We start from the raw sequence: 20,703 nt of genomic DNA, 5'->3' as shown, positions 1-20,703 counted from the left end.
TCTGCAAAAGAAAAGATACCTTGCGAGTTATTCAGAGCAGTCATGTTGTATACATAATTAACCTTGTAGCCACATCCAATTAAGGTGCTTTCACAGCAATAAAATAAAGGAAATAAACCAAAGTTGAAATGTTATGGGAATGTTTACCTTCCCACCCAATCTGCATTGGTTAGGATAGCTCACAGGAGTCACTTGGTACTAGTCCCTCATGGGCAGTCAGTCTGGTGGGGTGAGAAAGGTTAGCAGATGCTATTTTACCTCATTCTTTTAGATAGCACAACTGCATTTTTTTTTAATTCTGATTCTGAACCATTTGGCAAACTGCCTGGTCAAAACCAAAGATACCAAGGAAAGAGTGATCCATTGATAAAGCCACCATGACAGAGGATGAGGCGATTGGTCAATCACTGAAAGAATATTAGAAGTAGGCCAGGAGGATTTCATACAGAAATGTTCAGTGGAAGGGGATTTTGTGGCGACAGAGATGAACTAACAGCATTTATGGAGGGAAAGTATCTAAACTTTTGGGGGCAGTTCCTCAGTTGATATCAATACCCTTTGTTCACACTCACTCCATGTAGCCTGCTCCTCACCCCCACCCCACCTTCCCTCCAACCCAGACAGACAGGACTGCAACAAGGGAATCAGGGACATCACAAATAACCCCCTCTCCCACACCTCCACTTCACCGCACAGATGCCAGCATCCACCCATCTACCCCTATGCAATCTGCTCCTCCCAGCCGAGCTGAGAGCTAGGATTAAATCTAGCTAGCAAGCACCAGCAGTCTGACCTGTCCTAACTCCCAGCTAAAGCACAAAAATTATCCATACCTCCCCCACCTCACATCACAAACAAATTCCTCTCTTACCTCCACCTCACCCCAATGCCAGTACCGACCCACACCCTCATGTGGTCAGCCTCTTATCTCCCTCTTCCCAGGAGGCTTGAGAGTGCTGAGTTTCTGCCTCTCTCTCCTCATGCAGATAGGACTCTCAAAACCTCTCAGCCCTCTGCCCTCGTCGTCCCCGCCCCCAGCCAATCACTCCCTCCCTCCCTTCCTCCCTCCTCCACTTCCCCTTCTCCTGCAGCCACTTACTGTCTCCTTAGCTCACTTTTTACCTGCTCTGGGAGCTGCTCAGTTTCAAGCAGGCAGCTAGTTCCATTTAGCTGCTTGCTTAGCAAGTTGTTCCCCTGCCTCCCCAGTCATCAGCTGAGCACCCTGCCTGTGCAGGAGCTTTGAACTTCTGAGCAGAGCTCAGAAAACAGCTGTGTGGTCATTCAGCTTACAGGGAACTTAACTCAGCACCCTTTTCATGTCACAGCCCTCCAGCATGACACAATCTGTGTTCCTCCATCCAGGAGCATCAAGTGCTTCAGTCCAACTGTCCTACAACTTCCCAAGTAGTGACTGCAGACAACTATCTACCCACTTCCCCATGGACTCAGCATGCAAACCCAGCGGCCAGACAGGAGCTATTTCTAGCTCCCTGAGGACCTGCTAGCAGGACTGTTCTGTTCAGGCACAAGTTTCTCTCTGTCTGCCAGCATGCGGGGCTCCCTCTTTGAGCTCCAGGGAGTAACTCTGCCCTGGAGCTCTTCTTTTATGGTCCTTCCAGGCAGTGGTCCCTGTAAGCTATGCGCTTGGGCAGACACCCAGGAGAGATTCTGGTGCCACCCAGCTAATTCGTGGAGTACCCACAGCAGCCCACAACCAGCAGCATGTGTTTGTACTGGTGTTGCACATCCACGCATGACTCAACGCACTTAACATTTATTCCACAAATGAATGGAAAAAAATTAGAAAGAATATTGCTCTCAGGCCCCAGTTGGCTGCTCCTCTCAACCTCTCTCTAGTTGGCAGCTTCCTATGTAGCCTCCCCAGTGCTCTATTGAGCCCTCAGAGGCCAATGTGAGGACAATTTCACAGGTACTCCTGGGCAGGGGTGGATATATGGCAGGGCGAGCGGGGCGGCTGCCCCGGGCCCCGCGCTTCAAAAAGCCCCGCGCATGCGCCGTGGCGTCACCGCGCATGCGCCGTGGCAAAGGGGGGCCCCGCAAGATAATGCAAAAGGGTCATCTGCCCCTGCTCCTGGGGACCATAAGGTCATACAGATGGCAAATCAGAAGTTACTCCATAACAACCACCAAAAGGGACAAGTGATGCATTTTCATTTTTCCCAGTGAAAAACGATTCTTAAAAGCCACCTAGGGATACAGAGGAACGCACCTTAAAATCAATCTTCCAGAATGACACAAAACCGAAATGAAATAAAATTTAGTTTTATCAAACTGAACATAGCAAAACAAAACAGTCTACTGCAGTCCAGGAAGGGGAGGATAGAAGAGATCACTGGTGAGGACATAAAAGGGATATATACATGATACAGAAGTGAATTTTGAAGAGTGAAGCAAAGGTGGAGAAAAAAAGGCCTTTGGAAGACAAAAATGGGAAACTATTCCAAATATGGGAAGCAGCATGAAGGATCACGTGAAGTCAAGTGCACGAAAAAGGAAACAAAGGTAACAGTAGGGACAGAGGTTTACTTGCCAGGAGAAATACATAGTACGGGTAGAGGCAGTGGATTCAAGAAAGGAAAGTGGGACATGATTTTGTAAGCATTGAAGAAAGCTCAGGAAGGGAATCAATGTAGACACTAACATGATGAGATCGCTGAAAGAGAAAAAGTCAATATTGTTTTAACAGTGACATTATCAGATACGTCCAGAGGTGAAATGTTGGAAGACTAAGTTTACAGTATTGAAGGCAAGCGATAATGCCTTATGTTAATAAAGGTTTTATCAATAGATTCAGGGGAAAAGTAGACTTTGATTTCATTAAAAAGGGGGAAACTAATAAGGTTTGATCAGATACTACATATTGTGGGGAAAGGTAAGTTTAAGGTAATAGCAAGATGACAAGCCTGGGAGGACAAGATACCTAGTGGAGTTGTCTTTGTTGCTACTGAGGGGAGAAACTAGTGAGAGAGTGAGATAAAGGATAGATTCAATTTTGTGCAGATTGAGTTTGAGATGTAAGACTGAAAGATGTCCACGCAGAAATAGAGCTAGCTGGAGGCATCAGACTGAACAAAAAAAGGTAGAGATGGATGTGGAAAAGTTGTGAATAATCGCTTATCTACCTGAAGTTTTGCACAATCTGGCACACAAACATTTAAATTTTCTATGGCTATAGGCAGCACAATGGTGTCAACCTGGAAAGTCCATTCCACTCTCTAGCATGAACAAACTTTCTAGTAGTAAGCACTCTTCCTTTTCCCTCCAAGATCCCTTTAATTTTGAATCTCCATACATCTATGGGCTAATCTGTGTACAACCATCTCAAGGTTTAAAATCTACTACCACTCTGCTTGAGGCCCAAGGAAGGAGCATTTTAAAGGGGCCCTTTTTTATTGTTTTCCCAGGTAAAATGTTTAGCTCCTGATCAGTGCAGCCTGAATTCCTTTCTTACCACACCCAAGGTCATTTTAATGAAAATTCCAAAGCCCATGCCAAGAGGATAGAATTGCTCTTAATCCTTCAGCAGCTAGTCATTTGATCCCCAGACCCACTGGGGTTGTTATTGTGTGTCTACAGAGCACAGCAAAGCACACAGAGGTAGAGAAATGGCAACCACTGCAGGAAACCAGTTTCCTTTCCCTAACCTTTCTTTCAGGTGGGGGGGAAGAAAGAGGGTTCCTTCATCTAATCAGTACATTCACCCCCTGCCAATTTTTTGTGCTCATACAAGGTTTTAAGTTCTCCTCCTTTCATAAAAGTTGTACAAGTTGTTTTTAACTTAAAGAAATAAGGAAGTTTAATTTTAAAAAATGCTTCCTCCGCTGTGCATTTTGAAAGGGAACTAACTGCATGTCTGTGTGGTCCACACCTCAGAGTATTCTACTGATGTCTTACATGTGTGCTTTAGCAGTGCCTTAGAGTCACAAAAACTAATGCAGACAAAATTTAAAAAGCAAAAGAGCACTTTTGGCAAGATGGAAGGGGAAGCAGATATTGAGTGCACTATAATATTCCATTTCTCCCTGAAACCTTCCACACATGATTCCAGGGGTATGTGTTTTATCTAGTATGATCTCAGCAGGCAAAGTAAAACTTAATTCTCACTCTATATATTTGTTGCACTCTCTGATATGAGCAGTGACTTGCATGTCCTGTCAGGCTGAAAATCAGTAAATCCACTGAATATTTTACTTAGGATACCAAGAACAGGCCTCAAGCAATTATGCCATCCTTGACCCATTATCAGGGCTTGCTTCTATGTCGTGTGGATTCCTTTGCCCCCTGCCAAGATGAAAAATGCATCCCATTTCATCCCTCTCCCCAGATGTATATTTAGGAATCAAGAATCTACAAATATATAAGCAGATGAGTAACTTTTTTCACATTCTTAAAGTTACTCACATGCTGCAGGACTTGCAGGATTAGGCTTTTAAATAATTCATTCTCTCCAGCCCTTCAAAGATGGAAATTTCCAATGTGTTCTCTACCATTTTATTGATCGCAGTGAATGTCTTTGTACAGAAATTGTAAAGCAACAACAGCTCTGCACAAAGTGCCTGGATGTAGTAAAACCTATAAGCATCATTGATACTAAAAACCCTCTCTCAGCTTTCAGCACTAGATTTACAAAAGGTATATTCTCTGTACCTTGTGGGATTTACAAATATGCCTAGGCAAGTCAATGGGAGGTAGGCATCTAACTCAGTGAGGTACAGGTTGAACCTTTCTAGTCCAGCACACTCTGGTCCAGCAACACCTGTGACCCAGCATGATTTTAGCTAACTGCATGTCCTTTCACCACAGGTATGGCCAAGTTTCCTGCAGTCCCATAAAGTTTTTTTTACAGCCAGCAATTCTGGATCTCAGTGTTCTGTGCTGTTATTTATTTCTAATTTACCCTAAATGTCTAAGAGCCCAGTAAGCAGTGGAAGTGTTGATAATGCTTCTAGATAATACTGACCTTCCGTGGTCCAGCAAATTCTCAGGTTCGGCACCAATGAGGTCCTGAGGGTGCCAGACTAAGAGGTTCCACCTGTATTTTTGTAAATCCCACCAAGCATCAATCTTCATCATTAGGCACTTAAATATGTTTATAAGTCTGGCCCTTAGTGCTTCAGCCTGTTCCTGTTGATGTCAAGGGCAATTTGTGTTTATTTCAATAGTAGAGTCAGACCTCTCTATCATGCCCACACTGCAACTTTTAACAGTTTGTAATCATTTTACTGTGGTCTCTGAATATGGTTTGTGTCTGCACACAGTGTAGTTAGTGCTTAGCATGATCAGTTAACAGTGTTTGGGTCGCTACCAGAGCACTAGCTCAGGACATAATTGTCTTCTTGGAGCAGTTCAAACACAATGTGAAGTACACAGAACTCCCTTGGAGTGTTCATTAGTGTTTGGCCTGTCTTCAGTCCTCGAAGTTGCCTAGAGAACATTGTCCCATGGGTTGCTGAAGCTACTATGTGTGCACAGTACCCTCAGAACACTCCGACATCCACCCAGGTTGTATAGCTGCCAAGATATTCCCATGGTGCATCTTTGATCTAGGAGCACCATAGGGGCAGATATACAACTATGACTGTAACAGCAAAAACGATTCTGTGGGAAAATAAACCAAACCACATGACCTGAGCAGACATAAGGTAACCTTGCCTCAAACTTACTCTGTCTTGTTTTTATAAATGACCAGTGTCTTCAAGAAGAGCAAACCTTTGGGGAAAAAGTAAAGCTTTTCCTATGTTCCACTACTGTGAAAATCCCATGATCTTACATCAGAATGCAATTCCATCATGGCTTTTTAAGTTCCAAACAAATGATAAGGTAAGGGGATTGTCTCAAACCAGGCTGAATTTTTATTTTATTTATTTTGAGCAACAGATGTGAAAACATGACATCCCATAAGGCTGGCTGGACTGGCCAGTTGGAATTCTTGATTAGCGAAACTTCTGGCTCCCTTTATGGAAATAAGACATCATCCCATACATGGAAGTATCAACCAGGCTATTCTGTTATTACTAAGGTATGGGGACAGTAAAGAGGGAAAGGTTCTCTTTTTGGTCATATAAAAAAATGTTTCAAAAAAATCAAAAACGGGAGCTTGTTTCATAATATTATTACATTTTCTCAATTACAAAAGTGTTGCCCATAAAGACACTCAGAAAGGAAAAAACGTTCCAGCAATATAAATGATCACTAAAAAAATCACTGTTTGCTTCTGACATTTTAGGTCAAAATTAATAGATCTGACAATGTACAAATATTAACATGTCCTCCTTCCATCAATACAGTGCAAACCGCACATATTGTATTGTCTCAAACACCTTTTTAGTTTGGTTGCAGCTCTTGTCTATGTGCAGTCTTTTTTATGCAGTATGTCATTCTGGTTGCATATAATATACTTTATTAGTAGGGCAAACACCATAAGGGAACAGTAAACAGGTCCAAATCTATTCATGAATCTAACTAGAGCCAGGTATGATGTAAACACACTTGCTCTGCCAACCATTTTATTCCATCATGAGCTATAGTAATTTTGTTACTCCAGAGCTGGGCCTGATAGCAGACAGCTATCTGTGCCAAATTGTTAGATAATCACACACAAAACACACTGTGATTAAAAACATTCATCAGTCTTTTGATAAAAAAAAGAAATAGCGCCAGTTAATTGACAGAAGGGGGAAATGTCATTTTTGAACAATTTGTAAATAACACTGATTGCAGGGTGATTTTTTTTCAGGGCAAGAGGGGCAGAAGAGGAGCAGTTGTACAGCATGATAGGACTGATTGACTGATCACAATTCAGCTTGTCAGTGGTGTTAGAAAAGTTGATGTACCCCCTGTGGAGGGGCTGTGCAGACAGATTTGACTGACTGATTGAGTATAGCAGAGTCCCACACAAGTCTGAATTGTAAAGGTTAATGCCATGCCATGCAGGGGTCCTGCTGATTGATAGAACGTTTGGCTGATTGTAGCCAAGTCCCACAAGGATCAGAATTCTGAAGGTTTATGCCACACTGAATTCCACAGCTTGACACAAAGCTGGGCTGCAATTCACATGGTTTCTTACATTCTAATCAGGAAGGTTAATTCATGACAGGTGAGGGTTGCTTGGCTTTTTAAAATACAATGAAAAAATTGATTTAGCTGAAACACTTAGCATGCTTATGACATGTCCAGTTTTTCTACACAGCAGAATCCTGCGTGTTATAGTCAGAGAAATGTCTTTCTTTTACATAGCTGCACTATTTTGGCAGATCACACATGCTTCTGGACTGTCATTGCTCCGTTCACCAATGTAGGTAATAAAGACTGGCAGTCAGCCCAGTCAACTCTGAATATTCATCCATGTCCCTAAAACCAGCCATAGGATTTTAGTGCTTGGCCCTTTCTGCTCAAGAGCTTGGACACCACAGATGAAGAATGAGAGACATTGGCATAGTGTTCTGCTACTATCCTTCGGACTGAGGGCAAATGCTTAGACAGCTGAACAGTGTGGGGGAAGCTTATCATGCATCAGCCTATACAATGGCTTTCCTTACCTAGAGGTACAGGTCTTAATGGAATAGTGCAGCATCTCCAGCTGAGCAGAAGCAGATAGAGAGTTAAGAGTCCTACAGGCAGTCAAATGAGGTTCCTGACCAATTTGTGAAGCCCAGTCAGGTGTTCAGGATTACATCAGAGCACTCTGACAACATAGGATGAGCTGCATTGTCAGTCACTCTACCCAGAGTCTGCCCTCTTTATTTGATTTGTTACCTTTGTTTAATTTTGGTGCACTGCATCAACTTCCTATCCTTTATACCACATTCACATGAAACTAAAAAAGGGATATAGTATCAGATAAGAACACCATTCCTGTGTTGAAAAAAAATTCTTCTTGGGATCTGATGCAATGCAACACTAACATACAAAGATTTTGAAAAATAATTGTGGAACAGATTTTCAAAAGCACCTAAGAAACCATCTGTGCTTTGTCAGAATTTGTTCAGCATCTATTTTATTGTTAAGGTCTGTTTAATTTTTAGCATGTATTCAAGACTAGACTGGATCCCTGTTTCTCTCTCAGTAATCTCCCTTTCCTTTGCGTGATATTAATAAATGATGTGAAAAATACTTTCATTCAGCCTAGAGGAGGATGGACTGGTTTGTATACAATTACCTCCCATAATTGTATACAACTTTACCTTCACTGTAAATAAGTTAATCACCTCACTCCTCTCCCCCAATCCCTACCTTCCTTTCAGGGCTCATGCAGGTATAGTGCCCTCCTCCACAGCATCCCCAGGAATAGGAGCAGAGCATTCTGGGAAACCACCAAGTAGAATGCAGCTGGCCAGAGCCCAGCACACAACGTGTCACATCTGGTAGTCCTGCTACTTTTTCTTTATTTACCATGTAATACCACTGAAGCTATGGGGAAGAGAGTATGACTGGTCACTGCAGAAGTATATTTTGGACAGGAACTAGGGGACAGCCTAGAAACCTATGTGAGGACAGAAACAAGAGAAGTTGGATAAACTGGGACCTCGGATTTAAGCCCCTGTGTAGGGGCTATATGGTCCCTGGCATAGGCTGAGACAGCCCTAGAAACTATTTAACTTGTGTCCTTGCCTCAGTGACTTCCAAAGGGCTTTGCATAATTGCCAGGACAAAGGTCAGTCTCTGTCTCTCTTCTGGCCCAGGTAGAGCCTCTCATGCTTCCCATACCCATAGTTCCCATAGACCTAGCAGATCCAGCCCTTTCTTCACTTAGTTTTTTTAGGGTTTTTTCCCCTGTACATGAGGAATTCCTCAAGTGGATAAGAAATGGTCTGCAACTCCTTCCCTACAATCTAGCTGTCTTAAAGGGGCACAACCATTGGCCAAAATATGAATGTAGAACATTTAATTAATAGAAAATATAGCATTGGCATATGTGAGCATTAGCAGTATTAGAAGAGACATGCTTATTTCACCCCGAGAAAGAGTCTACAGCAGAGGCCACAATTATATCATGTACATGAATGTAAATATTTGGTGTCTGAGTAACGCAGATGTATACCTTGTGGGATTCAAAGGGAAAACTGAACAACCTTGAACAGTCCAGCCTGGAGCAGCATAGCACGGATTTATCTAGGACAACGGTGGAAAGAAAACAGATTTTCACAACAGACAGCAGAATTTGAATATCTGGAAGTTAAATGTTTCCTTAATCAATTACATTCTACAAGACATTGTTTAGTTACGTTCCCCTGGCAGCAGCACAATGCAGTAGAAAGCCACATCATATACGTTCCACCTATTGCTGGAACCCACAAGTTCCTTTCCTCTGATCACCCTAGCAAGAAGTAACATTGCTTTTGTTCTTTAACAGCATTTTAATATTGATTTTACAAAAAAAAAACAACTTGTAGAGAAAGACAAAATAAAATCCTAATCTTGCAGCCCTAATTGACATCAATGGCACACCTCTCTGGAGCAATACCTGTGGATGGGGCTTGGGATTGGACTACCCAAAAATTAAAAAGAAATACGTGTTTACTGCAATGCAAGTAGCTGGCCGTAATGTTCATTAATATTTTTTACATTCAATGTGTTTAAGAACATGGAGGACAACAGTAAGTTTTTTTGGTTTGCAGTGGAGGAACAGGCATCCTCAGAAACTGTCATGACATTATTTCTACCACCACCTACAAGCATGCTAAGCATCTCCCCAAACAGATAATCCTATCCCAGGGTCTTTTCAAAGCAAGGCCTCCATTCTGAAAAGCTTAACTTCAAGCCCAAGAGTAGTTCCACAGTGTTTTAATTTATCTAGTATAAGGTCTCAATCCTGCCAGTCTGAATCCATCCAGGTAGATCCAGGAGGCTGTATGGAGATCCCTGAACTCATGGAGGATCAGCCCTTATGGATGCACCTGCAGGATCAGAGTACCACATTACTGTCGTGTAAAGGAATTGGGTAGTATCCCTTTAAATAATTTATGAGCCTTCAGTGTTTCAGAAGCCACAGTTACACTGCCAAAGCAGCAATGTGTATATGCAGTTTGTATTCGCCTATACATTTAGTAAATATAGCTATTTTTACCTCACCATGTTCATATCACCTGCATTTTAGTATAGCTGCTCTTGTACTGCTCTTGTGTGCCATGAAAAGTCACTTGTATATATGGGAAGAGACTGTGGGAAATTCATAGGACTATGGAATTAATTTGTATTGAACGCACTGGGTACTGAGTAAACCCCATAGAATCTATCCAAGTGGTGGTGCATGACGTGTTCACTGAGAGTCAGGCCCCTTTTGCCATCTTTGCTTGTATTCATTCCTCCCACTTTAAAAATAAAATTAGTCTTCTTGATGTGTGCATTGCAATATGTAAATCATTCCATTCTTGACTCATACTTCACTTTCCTGGCCCTTTCCAGCTGAACATTCTAAGGATGGGCTCAGAGTGAATACAAGGGTTAGCTGTAATATGCAAAGGGGCTTGGTTCTCATACATACTCAAGTCTGATATGCTTACACAAATTGCCTTTTAGGCCTCACTCTTTTTCTTCCATTACAACACACATCCTAACAAGCTTTGTCCTGTAGCCTTAATGGAAGATCTGGCAGCCTTCAAAATCTGCCTTTCTTTGTTCTCCTGGAACAACCAAAGGCCCTTGTCTCTCGTTCTCATGCACAACCAAAAGGACTGAATGAGTCACTCACTGTGCCAAGAGCCCCGGTCTCAGGGGAAAAAATGAGAGTTGCTGGGCCAAGCACATTCAACACTGTGTCTCATTACTGTAGGTCCTGCTTCAGCTTGATCTCACTATAATACATTCCTGAAGTATATATGCTTCAGAGTGCACTGCAAACTCTGACATTTTCATAAAGCATTGATCTGATTGCGAAGGAGAGAGTTCCAGCCGTTCTGGGTCCATGAAGGAGATTTCCAAATAGTGCAAGGGGAGTGCAGTCAAGGAGAAAAGACCCTGGGAATTAAAGGGGATTGTGAGAGGTTGACATGTCCTGAATGAGATGTGGTGAGGGATGTGTAAATATCCTGGCTGGTATCTTGCTGTCAGCGGCACAGACACCTGAATGTCTACAGAACAGGCCGCTCATTTTACTCCTACACAATGCTTTCACCTTGTTAGTGGATCCTAAGAAGCTCAGAACCCAGCACTTGACTAAAATCAAGAGCAGAGACCATTGAATTCCTTGCTAACCAGCCTGTACAGTCCTCCCACGCTATTAGTTAGGTGAGCAGGGAGGAGAGGCTCAAAGACACTCACCATTCTACAGACTCTAGGCTGAGCTGGAGTGGGACTAAACTCTTCGCCAGGATGTTCAGCTCCTTGTTCTCTCCTTTGAGTGCTGAGAAAATACAAGTTAGTGGGTTCCATCCTTATACAGGTAAAACTTTCAAGGGACTGCAACATAGCAAAACCCAGGGAAAGGAGAAGAGGGGAGTATAAAATAAAGAAAGCAATGTCCAAGGGAAGGCAACAGAGAAATTTCAGGAGAGGGGGGAGACCAGCAGTAAGCTCAGATTCATAATGGAGGTCTTACACTTCTCCACAGAATAGGCATGGCATGGACAGAGGCACAGCAGATTTCCTGTTCTGCCTGGAAGGACTGACTCTAGCAGTTAAGGTTGTTCCATTTAGACTTCTCCACAGTTCTTGGCATCTCTAGTGAGACAGCTGACAAAGGGGCCATAGATGTTCAGATGGCAGGGGGGCTCTGTCACAGACACCTGTCCAGCATGAAATGTACTGAAACTGTCAAATTCATTTCAGACAGACCACTGAATAATCAGCAGCAGGGCACAACGTTTGCTCACTATCAATCTAGCTTAATTTAAACAAATAAAGCTAAAGTGAAAGGGTCCTATCCCAGAAAAGCAGTTTCTCTCTTTAGTTTAACTCTGTGGTTATCATTTTATCTTCACTATTTGTGGTCTCTGTACAAAATTCTCTCTAATAAACTTTTCTAAAGTATTTCTTTTGCTTAAACCATTCTGAAATTTCCCCATGACAACAACTTGCTTTGGCCAAACCCCAAACTTTGCCAGTTTCGTTTAAGTGCAGTGTATCTTTTTTCCTTGATCACACCTGAAATAAACATGAAGAGGAAAAAAACCTAACCTGTCTAGAAACACCTTTTAAAGGGGCCAAGCTGGTGACACATCAAAGGGAAGTGGGAGTGGATTCTGTTGCTAGTTTAATTATTAAGCTGCAGAAAACAAGGTCACACAGTAGCAAGATGACTAGAAAAGGAAAATATCTTCAGGGAGACCACCCACCTGCGAACAGCACATCTCTTAAATTCCTTCCGAAGCTTTTTTTTTTTTTCTCTCTCTCTCTCACACACACACACACACACACACACACACACACACACACACACACACACACACACACACACACACACACACACACACACAACTATCTTCAGTCAATAACGTTGGAGGCTAATAACTGAATTTCTATTTTGTCACTGACAAAGCTAAGAGATGTGCATGGTACTCATGAAAAGAAATTTTGTATTTCTTAAAGGTGTTTTTGAAATAAAAATGATTTGTGGAGATAGACCGACCTGTTCATTTATATGGGAGACTTATATTTGAGGATCCCAACTTTACTGTGAGGCAGGTAGGTAGGTATTGCTGTCTCCATTTTACAGAAGAGGAAACGGAGACACAGTGAGGTTAGTGACTTGCCCATTGTCAGATGACAATTTATTAGAAAAACTGGGAAAGGAACCCAGAAGTCCTGACTTCTAATCCTATAATAATCATTCCCAGCCTTGGAGCTGTCTACTGCTTCCCTTGCCCAAGATGAGTAATTTATTTTGACAGACGAGTAAAATATCTTTATTATGTTGTTTGCTGATCATGAATAAACTAAAAATCAGATTGTATGTCCAGGCTGATAAATTTTCAGGGCAATTTTTTAGGCTGATCTAACCACTAAATGAGATTCCTTTCCTTCAATCCGCATTATTAACAGTATATATCACACATACATGATTATCATATACATTTGAGCTCGGAAGGGGATTGATTTGCTGCAGGTGAATTGCATTTCATACGTTATGCTGGGATGTTAGTTTTTACATGTTTAGAAGAGTTACTTATCCGTATATACATTAGGTACTCTTGATATACTTAGTGTGCACATATCCAAGCAAACTACTTCAAACGTATATTTTAAACACTCTTTGCTGTCACCTGCCAAAACCTCTAATCCAGGGTTGTGTATTCCCCTGATACAGCTGATGTAATACCCAAGGGAGCATGAGGAATCAAGGGAATGTGGCTTCATAAGCTTGTATTATATGTTTGTGTTGGCATACCGTTTCAGAAGAAATATGGAACTTTGCGTCCTTTTAAAATTGCTTAAAATGCCTTAGTTACAGCTTGATGTTATTAAACATAGCTATGATTTCCCTACATGAAATCTTATATCTGATGCTATACTGCTGCGTGCCAGTTGTTTAATGGTAAGGAAACCTAGAACTTATACAGAGCTCAGTACTGCAAAGTGTTGAAGGGTCTTGATTCTCATTTCAAGTGAAAGATGCTCAGCATCTCATAGGAGTGCTCATCGCACCCCACAGCATCAGGTCAATAATGCTTTATGTAATTTTCACAACTTCACAGTAAGAAAGGGAAGGAGGTGAACATGTTATCCTTCAGATGGTAAAATTAAGGGCTTAGGCGGCATGCATAACGTCTCTTGGCAAACTAGTGACAGAACCAGGAAGAGAACTAAATAACTCTTAGCCCGCCCCTACTCCACTAAGTTGTCTTATTATCAGTGAGGGCACGTCTACACAGCAGGGCATAACTCGAAATAAGCTATGCAAATTGAGCTACGTCAATTGCGTAGCTTATTTCGATATAGCTTATTTTGAAATTGGAGCGTCTAGGCACTTATTTCGAAATAGAGCACTCTTCCTCCAACTTCCCTTACTCCTCATACAATGAGGGTTACAGAAGTTGGAGTAAGAAGACCTCCAGCTTGATGGTATTTCAACATTATTTCACAATAACTGCCTGCTGCGTAGACGTGGACTAAGTTATTTCGAAATAACGCTAGTAGACATAACCTAATATTCCAGAGTAACCATTCCAGTTTAGTTATTCATGCTGCCTCTTGAACCATTTACTGCAGTGGTTGACATTCCACTGTTTTGTCTTTCCCAGGCTGAGGTTGTTCATCTCATTGCATGGCAGTTTTCACCTATTGATTCTTACCCAGGACAATAAAGTGTTGCCTCTGAAATAAATAAAGGTGGTCTAGCTTAGATAAGGGAATTGTCTGAGGAACAAGTCTAACATATTTTCTTTTGCATGCTACCATCCATATATCCTTGGCATCTTTGCTGATTTCTGCTGCAGTTTTCCATGTTGTATACAAAATAATTCGAAGCAATTCGTAAATGAATATGCCCCCCTAGAGCCATATTTAATGCTGTTAGTGCAAATAGTTCAGGCGGGAAGCATCTAGGAGGAGCAGCTAATCAAGAAACTATACCATATGAAGCACAGCCAAAATTTCAAGAGTGCCTAAGGTTTGGCATTCACATATGAACATCTTTGCCTATTTGTTTTATCAAAATCAGATGAAACATCAGCTCATGAATACAGTTACTCACAACATACAATTCTTGAGCAACTTACATACCAAGAATTACTCAACAAGGTTATTTGCTGAATAATGTTGAACAATACTTTTGAATGAATACTTTGCAGAAGCTGTAAATTGCTTGACAAGTCACTAATGGAAAGAATTCTGGTGCACTGAATAAGTTATCCACTACACATCAGTCCCTCAGCCCTGCTGTTAAAGCAATATAGAGGAAAGTGTAAGCGCAAAAGCTTGTCTCTCTCACAAAACAGAAATTGGTCCAATTAAAGATATTACTTCACGCATCTTGCCTCTCTGTGGAAAAATAGACAGTAGTAAACAGCAGAACTAAACAGAGAAAGGAAGATTACCAAAACTTGCTGCAATGCAGAAATTTGCTGCCTCTCTCCCTGAATGGCAAGTGTGGGACAAAAATTACTGCTGTGAGTAATTCTACCCACTAGCCTCCTAGACAGGTTTGTGTAGGTAGCGAGTGTTTTCATATGTATAGGAGGGAAATCTTTATTTGGAAAGATTTAAAAAAATAATTGTGGGAGTTCGTACTGGCAGGTTGTTGGGCTTTTAATTTAAATTTATATTCTGAATAACCACCTCATTTTTATGCTTCCTAAATTGAAATTATTACCCTTCCCAGGCATCGACTCCACCATGACATTTATCAGTGAAACACAATGAAAAATATATGAGTTTGTGTGAAAAGAATGGTTCCGACATGACAATAAGAAAAAAAATCATTTAAAACACTTGGCTATTGGTTATTTGATGTTCTGTTCACTCCAGTCTCCCCACACAATAGGACTGTCAGGTGTCCGGTTTTCGCCCGGTTTTCTGTTTCTTTTGGACGGAAGGCCAGCAGAGCCATTTTTTCCCTGCCGTGTCTAGCGGAGGGAGCGTGCGAGAATTTAAAGGCACGGTGTCTTTTTTTTTTTTTTGCTCAACCAATTTCTCCCCTGCTGTGTACGGGCTTTTTTGTGAAGCTATCTGGCAAGCCTACCACATGACACAATTGCTAGAGTCCAAATTACACCCATTATTTCTCTCAAAAGTGTTTCCACATTTTATTTAATTTGGTATTAAGATGCTAGCAGTTCTTAATTCATAGGCTGCAACACAGGAGGCTCAAGCCAGGACTCTCTCGGGGGTTTCCAGGCACACTGCTGCAGATCAAGGACTCTGAATACCTTGATTCCCAAACTCTTAGTCTCCTGATTGAGCACTGGCTTCCAGGGCACCGAGACTCTGAATTCCACTATCAGTCTGCTAGGGTCAAGAGGGAGCGGGGACCTAGAAACCTTGGAAGCCATGGCAGACTTAGAAGCAACAGAACTTAGACTTCTGGGCTCAACTTGGTTTCAAACTTTTGAAAGCAAAACATTGCTATTACTTCTAAACTTTTTGTTGTTGTTATTGTTGGTAGTTTCTCATTGAACAGATATTTCTACCAGCTCTAATCACAGCACTTCAGAGGGAGATGTTCATTTCATTCAAGGGAAGCATTTTTATGCTGATAACTGGATTTATTTCTCCTCCAAAAATGAGCCTTAAACTCTAGATCTAGAATTAAACACCAAGCTTTTAAAATGTCATCACTTTAGTTACCTTGGAATAGAACTTGTTAGAAAGCTGCACATGCATTTCTAGTGATGCCCCTGAAAGCACATGCTATATATGCCCTGTCTCCAGCAGTCCTCACTGCTACAAGCAAGGCCTTTAAAAAACAAATGTGGGGGAGGGGATGAGGAGGAGTGAAAGTTAAGGCGGGGAGGTAGTAGTCGAAAGGGGAAGAGAGAACAAAACCATGCAGGATTATTCAGGCTAGCCATCTGCAAAGCTGAAGGTTTCACAAAGAAAAAAGCCTCTACTGTTCCTGAATCAATTACTTCCCATTCACAGTCTGGCTGTATAGAGAGAAATTCAAAATGGCTCTCAGGGAATTCATTACAGTCGTGTGGTCTGTTTTCTCGGCTGTATTCCCTTCCCCCCAACTTCTCCTCCTTTCCTCTCCCCTCCCCCATCTTTTTCAGTCATAAGGATGTAAGTATTTATCAGTCCTGTACCCCTGCCAGCATGCACTGGAATGAGTCAAAGGACCTGGCACTGAATCACAGGGATTTGTGTTGCTAATAAATACAGCAGGCCCCATCCATTGTTGATTAATTTTGACTGAGATCTAAACACCAAACAACAAACACTCTTCTGAACTACTTTACTCCCCATTAGTTTGATGTGTTTATTAGACAGGGCTGTGTTCTTTCAAGTTTATTAGCAACAGATTAGAGAAATGGCAAACAAATCTAGGCTTTTTTTCATTATTATTAAAAGGCTTGGGCACCATTCACTAATGTTTTTAGGGGCTGACAGTAAGTCACAACAAAGTTAAAAAATAACATCATGTCAAATTACAATCATAATGCAAAGATAAACAGTTAATATCCAATGGCATCCCTCCATTTAACTTTCTGCTAATGCACATTTTTCAGTTGCCTGTATTTCTGAAGAAAAGCTAAACTCTGAATCCCCAGTAATTTAGAGAGAGTCATGAAGATTTAAAATAAAAAATACAAATTAAAATGTATATAAATGGCAAATGTAAATATAAAATTATTAAAATAACTATCCCAGGAGACAGAGTATCCAAATCATATGTTGCATATAACATCTGTTTTATGAGGACATTAATAAACAATAAGAGGCATATCATTAGCTGTTATTTGTTATAGCTCCACTGAAATCAAAGAGACACAAGCATTTGGACTATGAATGGCTTGGTCATGCCAAAAGAAAACTAGGTAAACACTGAATAAGTCTTCACTTAATCATGCTATAGTTTCAAGAATCTAAAGCAAAGAGAAGAAACCCACCAAAAATTTTGGGGTTTCATCTAGTCCATATTCGTTTAGTTCAAAGGCTCCTAGGGTATTTCAATAGAGCTTTAGTTTTAATTATATTATTTTAGTTGTTTTTCAAAATAGTCATGGACTTTTATGTGCAAATAAATTAGAGTGCATGCATCATTATTAGTTACATTTATGATGACACAAAGGGCACCAAGATGAGGTAAAAAATAATCAAATCCGAACTTCAGTGTATAACGTGATTTCTTCCTCAAAGAAAATAATAGAATCAGTGGCTGACAATATTTGAAGATGTACTATTTTAATGTTCTTTAATGTTTGAAGAACCAGAAAAACTCCATCATTATATTTTTGCTTCTTCACAACCTCCTTACTGGATAGTGAAGCAAGTGCGTGCCTTTTGGGGAACTGTTTTTCTCATCCCAATTAGTTAGTTTGATTTCTGTCCTCAAGCATAAGGATTGGTATCCCTTGCACATTTCTATCTTAGGGTACGTCTACACTGCAGAGCTATTTTGGGATATTGGAAATATCCCAAAATAGCTACTCCCCATCTATTGAAGCACCCCGTTATTTTGAAATAGACTTTGAAATAACAGGAGGCTTATTCCAACATCCCAGTAACCCTCATTCCACGAGGCTTAATGGAAATTTCTGAATAGTGAGTTATTTCAAAATTTCTGCACCAAATTATGGAATAAACTATTCTGAAATAGCATTGAAATAAGCTATGCAATTTAAATAGCGAAAATTGCCTAGCTTATTTCAAGCAAAGGATGCTGTGTAGATGCTTAGGCTATATCTACACTGGCGTGATCTTGTGCCAGAGAGATGCAAATGAGGCTAAGCGTGGAATATTGCCGACCCTCATTTGCCTATCTAATGAGCCACCATTTTTGCAGAAGAGGCTCTTGCGCCAGAAGGAGCTGTCTACGCTGCCCCTACTCGCGCAAGAAAAACCCTGCTGCGCAATCCTACTACGCTGATTATTTTTAGGAATAACAGCATTGCGCAAGAGGCATTTTCTTGTGCAAGAAGGGGCAGTGTAGACAGCTCCTTCTGGTGCAAGAGCCTCTCCCACAAAAATGGCGGCTCATTAGATAGGCAGATGAGGGTCGGCGATATTCCATGCTTAGCCTCATTTGCATATCTGTGGCGCAAAATCTCACATAGTCTTAGTGTTTTAGTGGAGGACATTCACACAAAAAGTTCTAAACCTTTTCTGAATTCTACTAAACTCTTCAAAGGCCCAAATTCTCTATTCGTGTACATTGGCAAAACTCTGCAGAAATCAATGTAGTGCCACCAATATTCATCAGCAACATCTTGTGGCAGTGTCATAAATTGTTCATGGTGGAGAGGAAAAAAAATCAATTTTAAGGTGCTTTCATTTCATTGGGTGTCCTCTTGTTTCTCTCTTTTGGAGGGATGTGTAAATAGGAGCATTGATTAATCTAAATAGTTTTTATTATTTTATACACTTCTATAATAATGCCATTTTTATTAGTCTCTTCTCAGCTCTTTTTAACTTTTTCTCATGAAGAAGTTACTCACTTCATGCAGTCACTGTGATTCTACAACTCAAGTTCCCCATGGCTCTCCACTTCAAATGTGCAGGCATCTCAAACTTTTGAATGGAGATTTTCAGTTAGCAGTGTCCATTCAGTCCATGTATACACCCACCCTGCGTCTCCTTGTACCAGATATTGAAGCTATGCAGGGGTACAAAGGGAAACTGCCCTCAGTCTCTTCTCTGCCAGAGGATAAAAGGCTGATATTGAACCCAAATGGACCTTACATTTAACTAATTGATAATCTCAATTTTTTAGATTCAGCAGATAATCCAGGATGACTGAAAGTGGCACCAAATAAGGCAGGACACAACCACACCACCACCAGTGGAAGAATTCTTCTCTTCTACTTCTGCAGGTAATATTCAACAGTAGGAAGAAATTAACCCATATCACCTGCTGTATTTCTGCATAGTGTAACCACCACACACCTAGCAGGACCCAGTTGAGATCCAGGACAAGCTCTGACTTGTAACCACCACCAGCTAGATTTGAACTTGGGACCTCTGGAACTTAGCATAGGAGTTTCAACAGCTTGACTTGTAAAGACAGCTGGCTCTCATCTTAGGCTGTGGAGCTCACTTGTTCTTATCTCTCACTGTAAGTGGTCTAAGTGCCACTACATGGAACGGTGGACCACAGCCACTGGGTGTGTGGGTTACAATAGCAGGAGATTCTAACCTTGTGAACCACTGAGGAGTCAGTCCTGAGGTGAAGAACTGCTAAGTTAGGATGAAAAACACGACCAGCATTCTGTGACAAGCAGTGGGGAATGGTCGGGATCATGAACAACAATTCAATACATAGCTGAAGCAGATAAGAATATCAAGCTCATCTCAGCCAAGTTGGCACTATAAAGGATAACTCTGGCTCTTTCCTATTGAATCTAATTCATCATCCTTGGTATCAGTGACACTGTAGGAAAAGAATAGAGCAGACCTTGCTTCCCAGGTAAAAGAAAGGCATTTCCCAAGGAGTGGTATTCAGACCCCGTCTGGAGGGGAAAAAAGGCAAACACTTCCTGTTATTGCAGGTGGCAATGAGATCCTGCTCTTGTAGTCCCTATTTTAGGAATATACTGTGGAGAACTTGGGTGTCTAGCTCCTGTGAAATCGTTTGTTTGTTTGTTTGAACTTGGGTGTCTAGCTCCTGTAATCCCAAGAGAAGTGTCTACTGAGGACATCGGTTGCAGTGTTCTGAATACGTGGAAGGTAGACTGTTCATATTTGGATCTGATGAGCTGTGTGCCAATTCTATAGTTTCATGGCTTCAGTGCACAGACCGACTGATTTTGCTCTTCCCTGTTTGTTGACATGGAGAAATCATTGGCTGTCGTGACCCTGACTGATGTGCCCCTAATGAGGGGTAGAACATGAAGGTAAGCATTCCTAACAGCCCTGAGTTCCAATAGATTGATGTGAAGACTGGTTTCTTGAATTGCCCATCTACTCTGAGTCATAGTGTTCCCTATTCCTGTTGCATGTGCTGTTAAAGCCACTTGTGGGATTGAGCAACAAAAAAAGTGCCTGCACAGACATTGAGCTGATCCTTCCACCAGGCTCAGGAGCACCTCACTTGTAGGGAAGCAGTCATTCGTCTGTCCAAGGTAAGTCTGTCTGGAAAATAAGTTGTTC

At 41.4% G+C, this 20,703-nt stretch overlaps 1 long non-coding RNA gene across 2 annotated transcripts in view; it reads left to right on the top strand.

The window, feature by feature from the left end:
- LOC142829575 (uncharacterized) overlaps positions 1–20,443 on the top strand; it is a 294,677-nt gene extending 274,234 nt beyond the window's left edge. Inside the window, exons 4-5 of one of the 2 annotated variants that reach the window (XR_012904107.1) lie at positions 19,328–19,427; positions 20,216–20,443. This is a non-coding gene — a long non-coding RNA (uncharacterized LOC142829575). The remainder of the gene's footprint in view (positions 1–19,327; positions 19,428–20,215) is intronic. The other variant, XR_012904104.1, reaches the window with a different exon arrangement.
- Positions 20,444–20,703: the final 260 nt, after the last annotated feature.

Source organism: Pelodiscus sinensis, chromosome 5 (genome assembly GCF_049634645.1).
Source record: "Pelodiscus sinensis isolate JC-2024 chromosome 5, ASM4963464v1, whole genome shotgun sequence".
NCBI classification, from domain to species: Eukaryota; Metazoa; Chordata; order Testudines; family Trionychidae; genus Pelodiscus; species Pelodiscus sinensis.
This window is presented reverse-complemented; position numbering and strand designations above follow the sequence as displayed.